This window comes from Prinia subflava, chromosome 11 (genome assembly GCF_021018805.1).
Source record: "Prinia subflava isolate CZ2003 ecotype Zambia chromosome 11, Cam_Psub_1.2, whole genome shotgun sequence".
Lineage (NCBI taxonomy): Eukaryota > Metazoa > Chordata > Aves > Passeriformes > Cisticolidae > Prinia > Prinia subflava.
This window is the reverse complement of record NC_086257.1, coordinates 15,628,363-15,645,581: the sequence shown is the minus strand read 5'-3', so window position 1 is coordinate 15,645,581 and position 17,219 is coordinate 15,628,363. Positions and strand designations below refer to the sequence as shown.

Sequence of the window (17,219 nt, the reverse complement as noted above, 5' to 3'; positions counted from 1 at the left end):
TCTCGCAGCCCAGCACTCAGCTGGAAGGAGACAGGTGAACTGTAGGTTCTGCAGGAGGGAACTGAGCCTGGGTTTACAGGGCCCCAGGCGAAGGCTTTGGCTGCTCAGCTTGAGCTGGTGCTACAGTCTCTTCCATCTGGAAATCAGCCGTGCCCGTGTCTTTCACAAGAGGCCACATTCACAGAGCACTGCTGGCTCTCTAGGTAACACCTACAGCACAGGGCCCCGCTGACTCATGCACCGTTCAGCTCTGGTTCAGGATCTCAGCAGGGTTGGAACACCAGGTAGGTGGCCAGGACAAGGCTGGGGTATTTCTAGTCATAGTCCTAATGCTTAGGAAACACCTGCAGCGTGACTGCTCACACAGCTTAGCTGCAGTGCTTCTAGGGAGCCAATCTGGCCCTGGCAGGCCTCTCTGTTCCTGGGGGGAATTTAGCACCCCTGGTAGACAGGGCCAGCTCGGGACACCAAACCCTAGATGGGGGGTTTGCACTGAGGACAAAATTTGGGAAATGCCACGCTTTCCCTTCTGAGGGCTCTGCCAGGGTGGGCTGAAATCTCTTGGGGTCTTTGATGGGAAAGTACAGTGGTTTGGGCAGGCAGGGAAGGTGGAGAGGCTGAATCACAATGCTCTGCTAATGCTTGAGTCTTTTAGGCACTTACTGTCCTTTTTTTTTTGTGTCCAAACGAGCAACCTTGCCCTCCTGGGGCTGTCAAGCTCTGACTGTGGACATTAAAGCTGGTAATGGGATAAGATGTAAACATCTTCTGAAAGCACACACCAGTGCCCTTTATTTTAAAAATGAAATACATTTGAAGTCCCTACAAACTCATCCAGAAATCTCTTTCCAAACGAGCAAGGCTTAGCAAAGCTCCCCTCCGCAGCCTGAACACAATGTAACCCTTCTGTCTTCCCCTTCTCTTCAGGGCAGATGCAGATACCGAACAGCTACTTAAAGGGTAACATTCAATTATAAAAACAATCACACTCAAAATCCCAATTTATTTTAATTGCAGTCCTTAGAAATAGCCACAAAACAATCAAACAGAAAGCAATCAGAAAATAGTTTCCCTTCCCCCTCTCCTTCGTATTCGCGACAAGTCTTGGTTGGAATCTGGAACAAGCAGCTCCTTTGGAACTCCCTGCACCTATTACCTTCCCTCCTTGTTCTTTGCCCTAGCTGGGGAACAACAGATTAAAACTTGCCTGGAGAAGCACCAAAAGAATTAAAAGGAGCCCTGGACAAAAATTGCTAGTGAAAAGTTGGATCCTGCAAGGCACATGCTGCATTTCTGAGCCCAAGGCTCCCCCGGCCCCGGGATGCAGAGCAGGAAGGTGATGCTCGCAGGGTCGGGGCCGCCTCCAGCCCCGCTCCCCCGGCCCAGGTAGCGGGAGCCGCTGCCGCCCGCCCCCCAGCGCAGCCCCCTCCCGCCGTGCGGCCGCCCCGGCCCCGGCCCCGGCCCCAGCCCTTACATGGACAAATCTGCCTGCAGGGAAAGGCAGGAATTTGGGCCCTTGACGTCAGCCGCGGGCAGAGCGCGGCAGCCCGGCAGAGCGGGAGGCAGCGGCCGCCGCTTTCGCTTTTTGTTTCGAGGCCGTCCCGCCGAGCTCGGGGGCGCCGGCCGCCCCTCCTGCGCCCAGGGGAGGTAAGGGCCGGGGTGGGGGGCGCGGACGGAGGGATGCGGAGCGGCTGAGGGACCGGAGGGATGGAGGGAGGGATGTGCGGGGCGGAGCGCGGGAGGCGCCGCCCGGGGGACGCGGCGGGAGCGGCGCGGGGGTGCCCGAGCCGGGAGCGCGGGAGGGGCGGCCCGGGGAAGGCGGCGGGAGCGGCGCGGGGCGCGGAAGGGGCCGCCGGGCGGAAGGAAGGGGCCGGCGGCGGGCCCGGGGGCGGGCGGTGCGGGGCGGGCCCGGAGCCGCCCCCGGCCCGCCCCCCGCCGCCTCCTCCCGCCGCCGCCGCCGCGCTCGCCTCCGCTGCCTCCTCCCCCGAGGTATTGTTGCAGATAATAACTTGCCCCCTTCCTCCCCCCACCCCCGTCCGCCCGCCGAGGCAGCTGTGCCACAGCTGGAGCCCCCGGCCGGGGCGGGGAGCGCTGCCGGCCGCCCGGGGGGGCCGCGCTGGCTCCTCCCTCCGCCCGGGGCGCCGCGGCCGCCCGAGGGGCCGGCCCGGTGCGGTGCGGGCTCGGCCGCGGGGCGGGGGCAGCGCCGGGCCCGGGGCTCGGGGAGCTCCCCCGGAGCACGGGCGGCCCCGGGGCTCGGCTCCCGGCCGGTGTCGGCGGGCGGGCCGGGCCGGGCCTCCGGGCGGGCGGGCCGGTGCCGCAGGTGCACCTGGCCCGGGCGGGGGCTGCCGCGGCCCCGCCCCGCCGACCCCCGGCCGCGGCTCGTAGTAAGTAATAAGTTGAGTAAAGCTCCGGCAGCTTTTTATATGCCGGGGGAGGCCCTGCCTTACCCACCAGGTAAGGACAGAAAAGTTTCCCACACTCTGACGTCACCCACGGCTTTTTTTTTTTTTTTAAAGTATAAGTTGTAGGGTTTTTTTTTCCCTCTCCCTTTCTTGCTCTCCTCTTTTGAACAGGCAAACCTTACCCCTGGCGTGGCCCAGGAGCACTCCCCGCGCCCCGGGGCTGTGCTGGGAAGCCGGCAGTGCTCCCGAGGAGGCGTTGATGAAGCAATTGCTGCCTAATTGCTCTGCCGCCTGTGTCTCGAGGTGCAGCTTGGCCTCCCCGTGAAACATACCAGAGTTGGAGTCTCTTGCTTTGTTTTGATTATTTTTTATTTGTTTCTTTCTTCCTACACCTGTAGAAATTGACTTTTAAGCCCAGTTATGTTGTTCTTCGGTTAGTTTTTTGTCTTCTTTCTGTTTTGCTAGGCAATTGGTACACAGAAGTTTAAGGAGCTTGCAGGAGCCATCAAACTTGCTGATGTGTCCCCCTGCACATCTGCAACACCTTGGTCCCTCTGCACAAAGAGGTTTTGACCCATGCAGAGAAGGAAGGTCTCACGTAGAAGCCACAGGTGGTTTTGGACACATTTCAAGATTTCTTTGCTTCCATGAAGTTATTTACCTGTAGAGGTTGTACTGGTACATTCCAGGAATGATTTCTGGGGGAAGATCTGAGAGAGTGGGGAGTGCCTGGGAGCTGGGTGATATAGCAGGTGCTGGCTCACCGAGAAGTGGAATATTAGAAAAGTATGGGAACCTGCAGAGCTGGAGAAGAGGGCACAGCATTTCATCTCTGTTAGTAATATGGCTGTGTTCTTGGTGAAAAATGGTGACTGCTGTCCTGTGTGTAGCTCTGCCTGCTGTGCAGCAGCACAGTTTAGGGATGTGGGGAACTTTCTAATTATCCCCACCCTTGCTCCAGCAGGGCTGGCCCACACAAGGCTGAATAATACTCTGGGATTTCCCTTGGGAAATACGTGCATCCGTGGATAAAGATTTATTGTTGAAAACTTCTCTCTGCCTGTTGGCTTGGTCTGTCTCCCCCTGACCACTCCATGACCTTACAGCCTATTGCTCCTAAATTTATTAGCTCTGTTGTTCCCCTATTTCAATTGTTTAGCTTTTGTTGGAGGGTTTTTCCCTTCGGAATTGGCCATCAGCAGCTCTTGGTGTGGGTGATGGCCATAGAGCCACCTATCAGCAAGCTCCTACCCTCCCTGTGAGATCCAGCCCTTAACTTTGTTATGATGCAGGTGCTGCTGCTGGGCCCTTCAGGCCTGTTGCTGTTGTTTCATAGATGGGTTTCCTTGAATTGTTTTATTCAGGTTTTCTTTTTCCACCTGGTTTAGCTTGTAGGCTGGGTAAAACTGCCAGATGAGGGACACCTGTGTCCAGCACAGCAGCAGCAGTGAGTTGCCATCAGTTAGGGTCCTGTAGAGGGATGCCATGTGGTGGGTAGCAGACCTGCTTCCCAGAAGTCACTCCCACCCTGTGTGTTGTGTGGGCACACTGGCTGTGTGTGTCCCATGTTGCCAGCAGTCCTGGTGTGCTGCCTGGGCCAGCAACTGGGTGCAAATGAAGGACACGTCCAGGAAAATGAGGGTAAAACCATCTCATTAAAGCTTCTGTAGGTGCGGCCCCAAGCTGCTCTGAATTGCTGATGTTCAGTCTCCTTGGTGCCTGGGTCAGTGAGAATTTCTGCTTTTCTTGCCAGCCTTGATTGCCTGGTGTGGTTGGTACTGGTGGGGCAGAGATGCTGGTATAGAGCTGGGAGAGAAAGTGCAATTCCTGTCACACAGAGGTGACATTTCTACCTTTGGAGCATGTTTGAACATCAGCCTTGATGTCAGGACAGGATGCTGGTGAGCATGCCAATCTCAGTGTGGATTCCAGCTCTATGAATCCTTTCTCTTGTTCATTTTTGGTGGAGTCACCCAGCTTTAGGGGATAAAAGTATTGAATGATGTTGTCTGACATGTGCTGTTGTGAAACCGGAAAAAACTGGCAAAAGCCTGGCTTTAGACTGGCACTTTCTGACAAGTCAGAAGTGATTCTTGGATTTTAGGAATCATGGTTAGTTTACCTGACTTGTCTCCTGGAAATTTGCAGAGCACATTGTATTTCCAAGTTGTATTCCTCTGAGAAACATCTTCAGCTCTGCTGTGTTAGTGAGGTAATGGCCACAATGAGGAACTGGTGCAGTGTAATTCAAGCTTTCAAGCAGTGTAATGGCAGATTCAGGTGTGTATCCCTTGCTAAAGCACTTGTTTCTCTATGATGTTCAGGGATAAAGCTCCAGAGCTGGACTAGTGAGTTTTGATGCAGTCTAAGTGGAGGTGGAGTCTTTTTACACATATTATCATCAGTATGTATTTTTAATTATAACTCTTAGTAAGAATTACAGTGTGGGGGTTCATGCCCAGAATGGAGACACTATTCTGTTTTGAAGCCTGGCTGTTGCCTTGTTTGTTAAAATCACTGCTTGTGTCCACCTGCCTTACTCTAGAACTTAGGTGATACCCTTGTGATCAGTCAAACTTTGTGTGTGCAGTTTTGGAGAAGGATAGTAAGAATGGTTGGGAGCTGGAAAACCTGAGGGAGTTTGACCAGCAGAATGGGATCACTTCTGTTAAAAGGACACGTGTTAGAAAGGTGTCAGAGAAACAGTGAATGCTGTAGAAAATGGATGTCTGTTCCTTTGTACAAGTGAAAATGAAGGTGAATGTGGTGGATTTGAAATGAAGAAAGTTAACTGCTTTTCGGTGTAAGTAATGGTGGCATTTATCATGCAGAATGTTGCTGAGAACAAGAGTTCAGCCAAGTCTGAAAAGAAGATGGGATGGTTGTATGAGTGTCAGGTACATTCAGAGTTGTACCAGCCCCTGGTGGTGCCCACTGTATCATAAACGTCTAATTAGAAAGAAGAAACAGTTTCATGTAGGTTTCCATGAAGCATCTCTGGCTGACACTAGGTAGACACAGAGGAAAGCGGCAGCTTGAGTGGATGACAAATCGTTGTAAGAACACAGTTTCCGTGTGTCTGTGGAAACAAATACCCTCAGGGTGCCCGCAGTGGTTTCTCTATTGCTCTGCCCATCATGGTTGGGTGAACAATACATCCTCAGTGGCATTTTGTTGGTCCTCAAGCTTCTGAAAGCCTGACCCACACAGCTCTGCCTTTTTCCTACTGAGCTCTTCTCTCCCTGACATGGCTTTGAGAAACACTTGCACACTCTGCTCTGGCTGTTCCCAGATGCTGGGTTTCACCTTTAACTGATTGTCCAGGCTCTGGTGTGCTCTGTGGCAGCCCTGCTGAGGTGGAGCTAAGTCCCTGCGAATGCATGGAGAGGTTTTAAAGATGGCATCAGGATGATGGAGAAATATACACTGGCCAAGAGTGGGTCCTTTCCAAATCAGGATATTCTATGAATTTTTAGGTATGTGTGTGCTTTTTAGGTACTTTGTTTTAGATGGGGAGAAACCTTCAGGGAAGTAAGATGAATATGAAGTCCATGTGACCCAGCAGAAGTCTGTGATTCATCATCTGTGTTTGCTGTGTGCACATGTAAATGTGACAGTGATGTTCCTCTCTAAAAGACAAGGTCCTCCACAGCCAGTCTTTTTCACCCCAGTAGCTTCCTCATCTCCCTTTGCTCTCACAGCGATGTAATTCTGTGAAAAGCTAGAGATTACTGCAATTGCAGCCAGAATAGAGGAGGAAAGAGCAAAAGAGATGGAAACCATAAGTTATGAAAGGATGTGGGTTATCTGATGCACAGATTCAAAAGGAACAATGCCTTTAAAGAGTGTGGGTGATACATAGGAAAATACTTAAAATAACTTTACAAACAAGGGTTTCAGAGGAGGGGTTGGAGGGCAGATCTTGTGTTTGGTGTCCATGTGTGCACTGGGCTGCTGGAGGAGAGCATCAGTAAAGTTTGAAGAACTCAGTGTTTTCCTCTTTCTGATTTAGGATGTTCTTTGTTTTGCAAAATAGAAACAAACAGAGAAAAGAAAACAACAAATCAAACCGAAAACCACAGACCAGAAAAAAACCCCACAAAACATTAAAGCTTTTGAGAGCTTATGCCTGCCTGAGAAGCAGAGTTTTAGCAGGGTTGGTTCTTTTCATTCATCCTGCTCCTGGGCCTGCTAGGCCATGTAGGGCTGGTGATGTTTTCCAGTCCAAAAATGAAAAAAACTAAAACCTGTTACCCACACTTGATATTGCAATTAAGGTTATCGGTAGAGACAACTCAGTGGAGAGTCTGTTTTGATCTCCAAGAGCTGGTTTCGATCAGGTTCTGAGTGACTGCAAGAGCTGGCATGGAAATGATCATTTTTAAGTCACTGTCAGCAAGTCTCTGTCATTTTAGACTGTCAGTATCTGTTGTTGGGATCTGTGGGTGACAGTGACACACACATGTGAGTCAGAAGAACTTCCAAACTATCACAATATGCTCAGGGAAGGAAAACAAACATCGGTGGAGTTGTGGGCTGCTGATAACCTTTTCTTCGACTAAGTTATGAGCTTTTGAGTGTTGCAGGCTGTTAGGATGTTTTCTGTTGCCCTTGATGGCATAAGAGAACCTTGGAATACTGTGATTCCTCAGCAAACCCATAAATTACATAGGTTGATTTGGGGGCAGGGAGGGATGCACGAGGGTCTCTGGCTTATGCCAGTTTTGTTGCTGGGTCATAGCCCATCAGCCCTCTGGGATTTGCAGATCTGGTTGGGAGAGATTCTGTTTTGTGTCTAAGAGAGTTTATGCACATGAGTACACTCTAAGTAGGTGCCATTCAGCTCTTGGCTGCCTTCCTCCCCCTGCTCCTGCTGCTCAGTGATGCTTCAAGGCAGGAAAATTTCCACCAAATCTTGGATGATTGTGCTGCCAGTGGAAATAGTTGAGATTTAATATGGCCATTATCTTTAGGTAATAAAATATCAGCTAACTTGCCATAACTATCTTGTTTAATGTCTATTAAAAGCCCCACATACTTCACTCACTGGGTGAAATTTAATAGAAGTTCATCTAAGCATTTACTGCTTATTTAATTTAAAAATAAGTTGATCTCCATGACTGGAGTAACAAGCACTAAGGATTTAATTAACATTTAGCAAACTGCCCTGTTAGCTCTGAATTGCACAGTCAGGTCTTGTTTATGCATCAATTTGTAACTACCCGCTCCTTTTTTTGTTTTTGTTTTTTATTTGTTTTGGCCAGTTGATCTCATTGTGGGGAGCTGCAGTCATCTTCTGTTCACCTCTGCTCCTGCTCTCTTCTCACATGGAGAGCCTGTGTCAGGGCTGAGGGCTGGAATGCTGCTGAGGAACCAGGACCCAGCTGCTCAACAGAGACCAACCCAGACAGCTGGGCAAAGGCAGGTGGGGTGGAGGAGGCTGAATGGACTGGTTGTCCCACAGGCCTTGAAAAAGATCTGTGAAGCCCCATGGGATGGGTAGGGTTGTGTGGTGGGGTAGAAATGGTCCGGCTTCAAACCTTACCTTAAATTTGGCTCTGTTATGTTTAGGTATCTCCTACAGGGCGTTTTCAGTGGTGTGGCTGCTACATGGAATTCAGGTTGATGAGGTTTGCTTTTTGGACAGAGAATGTTGGGGTCTCCTTACAGGTGATGTGTGGATGGTCCTGCTGCAGTGGCTGTGGTGGTTGTACCCCAGCTAGGGTGTTTTCTATGTCAGTAATGTGCATTCTCAACGTGCTGTGTGCACGTACCCTAAGGAGCTCTCTGTTTCAACAGTTTATTACCTCACCTTAACAGATTTGAATTACTCCACTTAGTGAGGCATGAATGAAAGCAAGGAGTCTCCCAGACAATGCAGGCAGCAGCGGCTGGTTTGGGAGAGTGATTGAATCAGCAGCTGATAAGTGGTTGTAGCTCCAGCTGCTGCATCATCACTGCCTCACTAGCCTGGGTGTCAGTGAAGTTCCTGTTCGAGCTCTTTGCTGAAGGACATCAGCTGGCTTGGATTTAACACACCTCATTGTTTGAGATGGAGACTTGATTTGCTTATCTTGGGTTTGGGCAAATCTTGAGAGATACCTCAAGGTATTACTGTGGCCAAGACAAGCCTATAATCTGGATACCCCAAGAAAAAATGGAGAGTGGTTGTGGCAGCCCTGTGGCAAACCTGTAGTTAGTTGCATCCTCTGAACTTCGTTAAAGAGTGGTGTTAAAGTTACAAAGTCCAAGTGCTCCAAAGCTATGAAATGCCAGAATGAGGGTCGTTGAAACCTTAAATTCAGCCTCCCCTGCAAGCAGGTATTATGATATAGCTACTTAATTTCAGGGCAGGAGGTGATACTTAATGGGGTTTGTGTGGCCCCAAGCCTTATTTACCATGTGCTGTTCAAACTTGAGAAGAATGAAGAGTTATTAATTTTCTTTTGTGCTTTTCTAGACTGCTCTTTGCTCTTTCATTGGAGCACTTTGGAAATCGGAGGAACTATTTTTGTAGTGCCTTCCCCATGTGAAGGAGAATTACTCGTGCCACTTTACTGATGGGACACTGAGGCTTGGAGAGGCATGAAACTACCTGTCTCACATCACCCTTGACACTGAAATCATGGAATAAAAAGGAGTTAGACCAGGGTTGTTCTCTTAAGTGTGCAGTCATAACTGATAATAAAGCAAAGAAATGGTTGGGAAGAATTGTTTGTAATTACAGACTGAAGTTAACATCCTTTCTGTTTAACTCTGGAGATTACTCTGGACTGTTCCTTGCGCTAATGCTTTTTCTTCTCACATATTTCTTGCTGTACCTGCCTCTTACGCATTTATCATCATTATCCTTGAGTGGGGGGCAAAGCTTATACTTACCTTGCATGAGTATTAAAATGCCTAGCTTAGTGTGGAAGCTGTTTTTACCTCTGGCATTTGGAGGCTAGAGCAGCTTAATGCTGTTGGAACTGAAATGTGGTGGTGAGGAGGTCCAGAAATGAGCCACAAAGATGGTCAGGTCCAGGTGGTGTTTATGTATGAAAACATATTTCAAGGAGTAGAAGTAACGAGGACTTCACGTCATCTGCTCGACGCTTCCTCAGTGATTTGTTTTCCATGTACAGTGTGACTGACATTTTTCAGATAGTTAAGCTTTTAAAGCTTATTCATCACTTCTGATCCTGCAGGCTATTTTTTTGGAGAATGAGAATTATGCCTCCCTTAGCACAGTTTCACTTTGGTGCTTTTTCAGAGAATCCATTTCTTTTTTGAGTTCCTTGGGATGCAGAGCCGAGTTTGGAAAACATGGCATTGCATCTTTGCCATTTAAGGTCTTGGTGAACCTTCTGCATAGTAAGTTTGAAATTCAAGTGTATGAGTAATCCAGCTGAACTCTGCAGTTACTTGTGTGCCTGAAGATAAGCCAGTGTTTTAGCAAACACTGTTGGGTACTGTCCTGTACCCAAATCCTAAACTGTTCCCAAGGCAGATGGATAGGGAACAAGTGAAGTGCAGAAGGGTTAAAGTTACAGGGGAGATGTCAGGCTTCTTTCCTCCTGGAGCATGCAGAGTGACCAGAGCCTCATTGAAGTGAAGACTCAGTCTTATGCAGGGCAGGAGATTCTGTTGTGAGTGATGCAGACATTTGCAGACTTTAAACAGTGGCATTAAGTAAAGGACTGTGGGGCAGAAGCATATTTTAGAAGTAAGGGGTGATGGCTTGGACCACTGCATTGCTGCAGGAATAAGTGCAGGGTTCTTGGCATGTAGTGCCTATTTGAGTGTCTCTTTCTGCAGCCGAGGTTTGGGAATGTGGCCAGAGCAGCAGGTGAACTTAAAACAATATAAATGAGCATGTCTTTCCAAGGCACTCCACCCACCCAGGTCCTCGAAGTGTCTGGGTGAAATGATGGCAGCTCACAGAGTGCCTGTGTGCCTCCTTCCATGCCTTGGCACGGTGAGTTTTGCTCTGTTGCGTGGGAGAACTGTGAACTTGGGGTGTGTGGAGGCTGGGGAAGTTAGTTGAGAAATTTTTAAAGATTATGTCGTAGCCTGGGAGAAGGAGCTACAAGAGCAGAGCAGGGTTGTTAAAAGAGCAGAGCTCGTTGCCTTACTACACACAAGGATCCCTGCAGGGTGTGTTCATTTATAAGTCATTCTGGATGAAGTTAGTTACTCCATGCCCTCATTGCACACACAGCCTACAGGCAGTGTGTTACAGGCACTGTTCCTACAGCTGGGTGTCCAATGTCTCTGAGGATGCAGGGCAGGTGGCTTGATATCACCTCACCTTTGCACTGCTAGAGTGTATTGCTTTTCTGTGCTCTGCCCTGGGATAGGATAGAGAGGATTGCTTCAGTGTGTTACTGTGTGTTACAATGATCATCTGTGCTGCTTGTCCCCACCCTGTCTGGGGTCAGGCCATTCTCTGGGCTCTCATACTCATATGCACAACACCCTGCTTCCCTGGATGCCATGGCCCAAGCCTCCAATCTGTATTCATTTGCACACCTGAGGTGGTGTGTTAGGTCTTGGGTTGTGCTTTGCTGGCTTCAGGGTAGCCCTCTTCCTGTGTTGGCTGTTCCCATGCAGTGCAGTGGGGCATGAGCAGCCTGATGGGTTTTTGCAACAACTCTTGATAAATTTCTTGTGAATCAGGTGATTTGATTCATGCCTGATTAAGGGTGTGCCCACTTTCATGGGTGGAGCTGGGTGTGCAAAGGTAGCTGTGTTATCAGAAAGTCACTGGCTCATCTCATTTAGTTTCAACTTCCTTGGTAGAGGCACTTGCTAGAATGGGAATATATTTTGGGTTTTAGTTGTGCAAATTCTACCTGATGTAGAATGAAAGTGATTCCAGATGCTTTTGAGCTCCAGAAAGATGAGACCATCCATCTAATGAAAGACATGAATAATTCTGGGTATGGTATAGGTATACTCCTGGGTTCTTTTTGTCCTTTGTTTTTGCTTCCATATCTCATAGCCAACATTTTCTTGTGTTGTCCATATTTCTAAATTTGACCAGTAGCATCTTGGACTGTGCCTGATGCTTGTTTTGCTACCTGAAGGAGAGTTGTGAGTTTGGAAAACAGGGTGCATCAAATTCCTGTGAGCCCAAGCACAGAGCACAGGCTGTACCCATGAAGTGATGTCCTTGTCTGAGGGGGGTCCTGCCCTGGGAGATGAAAATAAATAATGGTGAGTGAAGAGCTGAATGATTGACTTGTGAACATAGTGACTGATTATGAATGAAGACCAAAAGGATGTAAAAAGTGTTAGAAGAATGTGACTAAGATAAAGACCTGATAAGTAATGAAATGTGTGGAGTAAAGGGAAGCAGTAGCTTCTGACAGAGTGAAGCTGTACATGTAGGACTTGCAACTTGGTGCAAAGCAGTTCTGGGTCACAGGAACATACAGCTGCTGTGGCTCTGCCACTGCAAGCTATTCCCGCTTATGTGTCTTTAACAAATGTGCATGGTTCAATCTGGACCCTGCTTGGGCTCTTCCCGTCCTTCCTGGGGAGTTTATCTCCCCCACAGCTGTTTATCACTGCAGTTTCTGTCCTGTGCGTACTCGCTGTCTCATTCCTCAGCCCTTACTCACAGGAGGCCTCTGTGTGAGGGAGGGACACCCAAGAGAAACATGAAACTTGTGAAGTCTCTTGCCACGATGAATTTGGGTGGCTGATCAGCTGCAGTGGGGTGTTTGGGAGCCTGCTGGAGGTCTGTGGGCTGTGAGTGTGATCTGCAGCACTCCAGAGTGTGGGATGGAGCTTGGGGGAAGGTGGTTTTCCCCTGCAAAGGGCAACCCCGATCTGGGGGCTCCTGGTAGGGCTGTGCTGGCCCAGCCTGTCAGCAAAAGTCAGCTGTGCATTTGGATGGGGTGAAGTGGAGGAGGGGAGCAGTATGACTCACTGAAGTTATCAGCGACCAGAAGTAGGCTGTAAGCTATAGGGGACGCCTCATGCCTCCATCCTAAAACAGTGAAATGTGTCAGGGGAGATACAGCCGTGTGTGCAAATACAGTGTGTGGGTTTGGGTTTTGGTCCAGCATTCACATCCATAAATAGGCCAGCCCCTTCCTTACGCTAGCGTTTGTGTGCACTTTTCAAACATGAACCAGCTAATCCCAACAGATGTTTGGCAGCCTCCAGAGCCCATAAGGAAGTTAAATATCATTGCACTTTGCTAGAGAGATGCCCAGGATTCCAGTAACACCTGCTAGAAGATCCCATTGGAGCTGAGTGTGTTGGTGGCTGTGTGGGCTCAGCTCAGCAGGGCACCTGCTGCCTTTGCCTCAGGCTGCTCTGCCACAGTGTGCGAGGGCTGAGCTGGGCTTCCATTGACATCAAAGATACAACTTCCTTTAGTTCATGAGGGAGAATGGGATTTAGCAGTATGTTTATATACTCCCACTTTATTAAAGCCTAGCTGAAAGGAGGGAGCTGTGGATTTTGTCTGCTGCCTGCCTTTGTCCATGTGCTGATATGCCCACCTCTGTGGGGATCATGCGTGAACTCATGATGGTCCTGGTTGGTCTGTATCCTTTACTTGCCTCCCTGTCTGTCCCCAAATGTCAACCTGAGGACAAGAAAGTGGCGATTTATTTGGAGTTGTCTCTGGACTCTGCAGTTTGTGATTCAAGAAGTCTTCAAGAAGGACTGAGGATCATATTCATTTCTTCTGGCCTCTGTTTCATGCTCTGGCTGTGTGGCTGTCCTGATTTTTCAGGTGGAGTTGTAATTATAAGGCTGCTAAGTGAAATGCTTGGGGCAGCAGTAGGATAGTTCTGGATCACTAATAAAAAACCTCTTTCCTTAGGTGTTTCCCTGCTCAGTTCTTCATCAGTCTCCAAAATTAATATGAATGATGGCTCCAAATACCTGCGTGTAGTTAAAACTTCCTGGAGTCTCCTCAGGGCACAGACCCCATTAGTTTTTGCCATTCAGCACCTGAAGGACAAGTCTTGGGTGTCTTCTGGGATGACAGGGGCTGTGGGCTGCTTGTCCTGTCCCTCATTGCTCTGAGCTGAGAGTGTGCATCTGACTCCAGCCCATGCTGCCAGTGGCTGCTGCCCAGCCTTTTTGTCTGCGTTAGTTTAATTGAGTGAGGAGCATGCAGGAGAAGCTATTCATTCCCCTGGTAACTGTGCTTGACAATCAGAAGTTATTCTGGGGGTGAAGGACTGATAGAGATTTGTTTACCTTGGTTGGGGATCCATAACCCCTAATAGTTTCTCGCTCATAGGAACTGAGTGGACTTGGTTTGCTGCTAATTAAAAGCCAAAAGGGTATGTAGTCTTTTCCAAAATAATTACCATCTTTGGTGCACAGAGCAAAACTATGCTGACTTCCTATTTGTTTCCAAATCCTTTGCTTCTGCTGTTTTACTTTGAACTGGTGCTGACGCATGGGAGGGCCCCATCAGGGCCAGCAGCTCCATCCTGATGCACAGGGAATTTGTGCTTGAATCCTTTGTCTGCTGTTGGATCAAAGGATAAATATGGGAGAAGCACAGGGTTGTTAAAAATGTTCGGAAGCTAATAATTACATTTGGGATAGAGGATGTGTTTTTTTGGTGGGAAGCCATTAAAGGTGATAGAAGGGAGTGTGTGTACCCTGTGTGCCAGAGCATATCTTTATCTTGGCTTTTTTATGGGCTAAAAACCAGCAAGAAGAAGAAAAAGGTTTTGAATGTGTGTGTGCGCTCACTACCAGGAACCCCAGTTCCTAGATGGTTTAGTTTCTATCAGTAATTGGTTTCAGATATACATTAACTTCGATTCATGTGTTGAGTTGGGCCTGCTGTTACAGTAGAAGCTGCCCCCTTTCCTTTCTATTTGCCCAGTCTCTGCTTCTGTCAAATTTTTGCCTTGACCTGACTGTATCTGCAACAGGAGGGGGTCAGAGGGTCTTCTCCTTTCTTTCTCTCTTTTGGTTCTGAGTGACTATGCAAGTGTTTGTGCTCCTTCAGTGCAAATTGAAAGGGCTGACTGATGGCACTGCTGGGTTGAGGGCTGGAAGATGTGCAGTCCAAAGTGGTTGGGCTCCCTGGAAGCAGGGCCTGAAGCTCTGCAACTGCTGTTGAACATCCATCCTCTTGAAGGAATGGTACAGGGATGGGCAGGAATCTCTCAGGACCAGGTTCAGAGGCTGGGGCAGGATCAGCTCCATTCATAATGCTCTGGAAATGGGTGTGTTCAACCTGCTTTTGAGGCTGGTGATGGCAGCTGTGCCCGCTCATCTGCAGTGCCCCTTTTCGCTTTCCCACCCTGGGTACAGAAGTGAGTTGTGTTCACTTTGCACAGGGAGCATGCCAAAATTGCTGTGCTCTGCTGTGGCATGTGCAGGGAGCAGCAAAGGGGCTGTATTTTCTTAATCTGCCTGTTTGATGAGGCAGTATTTGGCTGTGCCCTTAGCAACGGGTTTTTTAACGCAGATCAAGTCTCCTGTTTTAACTGACTAAGAAAAAAGAATTTGAAGAGGGTATGAACCCATGACCTTGAGATAAATAGTTTCTTATTGAGTTCCTGAGCCCCTAAGCCGCCCCCTCTTGTGAGAGTAGCGTGGTTTAATCAAAGGTCAGAGGCTTTGTTGCCTCTGAGTGCCTCAGAAAAAGAGGGTGACATGAGCGAGTTCTCCCCGGTCCTCCGTGACTGCAGTCATTTTTGGCCTGTCAAGTTCCCTTTGAGCTTGCTGTGCTTGTCCTCTGTTCCTGGGTGATGGCTCTCTTGACCTCCTGTGGTCTCTGTGAATTCTGATAAAGACCTGGTGGTCAGGTCAGCAGTGTTGCTGGGGGTTATAACTGTACATATGGTGGCTATGGGCAAATGGCATTTGCAAGGCTGCTGTGAGCCCTCGTGTGCAACATGCAGATTCACAGCCCTGATAGGACACAGCCTTTGCTTGCCAGCTCTTCCCACACTGCTCCCACACGTGTCTCCTGTTTCTAGGCTGAAGGCCAAGTGTGGTATCTCACACACTGGTGTGTGGTCAGTCCTGGCATGTGCTGACTTGTGCTTGGCCGCTGATGCCTAAGATGTTGCAATTGTTCAGGAAGGCCCCCCTCATTTTATTGGGTATTTTCTTCTTGGGTGCTGACCAGACATATGTCTGTATATCTTGTAAGAGGAGCAGTATTAGTTTGTCTTGCTGTCACCTCTGCCTTCTGTTTTCCTGACTGCATTCACTAATGCTCTTTGAGCCTGGCTGATGGCTGTCATGGAGCTGGTCTTGCTTGCACATTGGATACTGACTCCTTGGTGCTGTGCCAATTCAGACTCTGAAAATACTGTCTGACAAGTCCTGGAGAGATCTCTGCCTCCGAAAGCTTCCACGGTTCCTTTCTGTTTTTCCCCCATCACCAAGGAAAAAATAAAAACACTTGGCTCGGTAACAAATGCTGGCTTCAAATGTTGGCAACAAAATTCCTGCTGACAAGCTTAGTATGGTAGGGTAGGAGTAGGTGAGGACAGGTGTGATGGTGATGTTATGCTGTTAGGTGCTCCTGTGAATCACAGAGTGAGACAGAGGAAGGCTGAAGAGACCTTTGCTGGTCTCGAGTGGTTTGTACCTTTGGTGTGATGTTGGCATCACACGCTGTAGCGTGTGAAATGAGTAGAGCTGTTCTCTTCCGGAATACAGCGCTCAGGTGCAGCAGGTTGGAGGATATCACGTGGCAAACTCTTGGAAGAACACAGAAAATTAGTAGCCAAGAAAACTTTGTGCTGAGAAACCATCAGGTACATGGGAAGAAGCGTGATTGCTTCCTGCGAGCACCAGTGAGATCCAGTAAGGGTGCTGAGAGATGTGTAATTGCTAACTCTGCCACTTTGCAAACCATAAGCCTCTTTCTTTTCACTGAGAAGCAGGAATGCAGACAAAGTGAACCAAATCATAGAGGTTCAGGGGTGTAATTTTATAGTCATTGTTGGTGCTCTAGGCAAATAATAAAGGAAATGCAATGGAAGTCCAGTATATTTAGTTCTCCAGGTGAGGGTAAAATGCCATGGAAGGCCTAAATCCTTTTTATCATCTATTTTTAAGGAGAGTAAAGATGTGACAATACTTCCCCTTACTGTGCTGAAAAGCGATAAATCACAGTCTCCTTTTACAGAGAATTAATTAAACCCCTTTAGTGGGAGAATGTTCCACAGATTCTCATGGAAGTCTGTGTGGTCTGGTTCTCTTGCACAAGGTGGTGAAGGGATGTCCAGGCTCTGCCACCTTCCCTTTGCTTGTGCCCAAGTCCTAGCTGGCAGGATGGGAACATGGATAGGGCTGAGTGCCAGGCAACCACGTGCTGTCCCCACCTCTGTCACCTTTTTGGGGAGAGCAGGTCCTTCCCTGACATGCAGGGAAGTGTGTGGAGCTGCGTGTCTCCTGCAGCAGATCAGCAGGTGGCTGTGCTGGGTGGATGGGTGTTGGGCAGCTGTGCTGTGGGATAGCCTGTGCGTGGCCCTGCTGAGCTGGGGCACTGGGATTGCCTTTCCTTCCCATTGCCACACAGCTGTGAGTGCAGGAGACCCTCTCATTCTCCTTTTTTTCTCGTTATTAGTGTCAGGCTGGAGTTTGCACACCCCAGGGCTGGTGGTGGAGAGGCTGCTCAGGCGTCCTTTGGGGAAGGAGAGGGGCAGCAGCTTTTTCTGCAGTGAAGGTCCAGGGCTCTGTGTGGTGGTCATAGCAGGTTGTCAGCCACAGCAAAGTAAAGGGCAGCACCTTTGCCATCATCCCTCCCCATCCCTGCCCTGCAGAGGGAACTCTGTGGGAGCAACCCAGTTTCTCCATCACATGGAGGAAAAGCCTAAAGCAGAGGCT

The 17,219-nt window shown here is 49.0% G+C and overlaps 1 protein-coding gene across 5 annotated transcripts in view; it reads left to right on the top strand.

The window, feature by feature from the left end:
* The first annotated feature begins 1,523 nt into the window (after positions 1 to 1,523).
* The window catches only part of LPP (LIM domain containing preferred translocation partner in lipoma), a 331,696-nt gene continuing 316,000 nt past the window's right edge, over positions 1,524 to 17,219 (top strand). For 4 of the 5 annotated variants that reach the window (XM_063408794.1, XM_063408791.1, XM_063408795.1 and 1 more), the window contains exon 1: positions 1,524 to 1,647. The gene's annotated coding sequence lies outside the window, so the exon portion shown is untranslated. Of the gene's footprint in view, positions 1,648 to 1,930; positions 1,990 to 17,219 lie in introns of those variants that run through there. The other variant, XM_063408792.1, reaches the window with a different exon arrangement.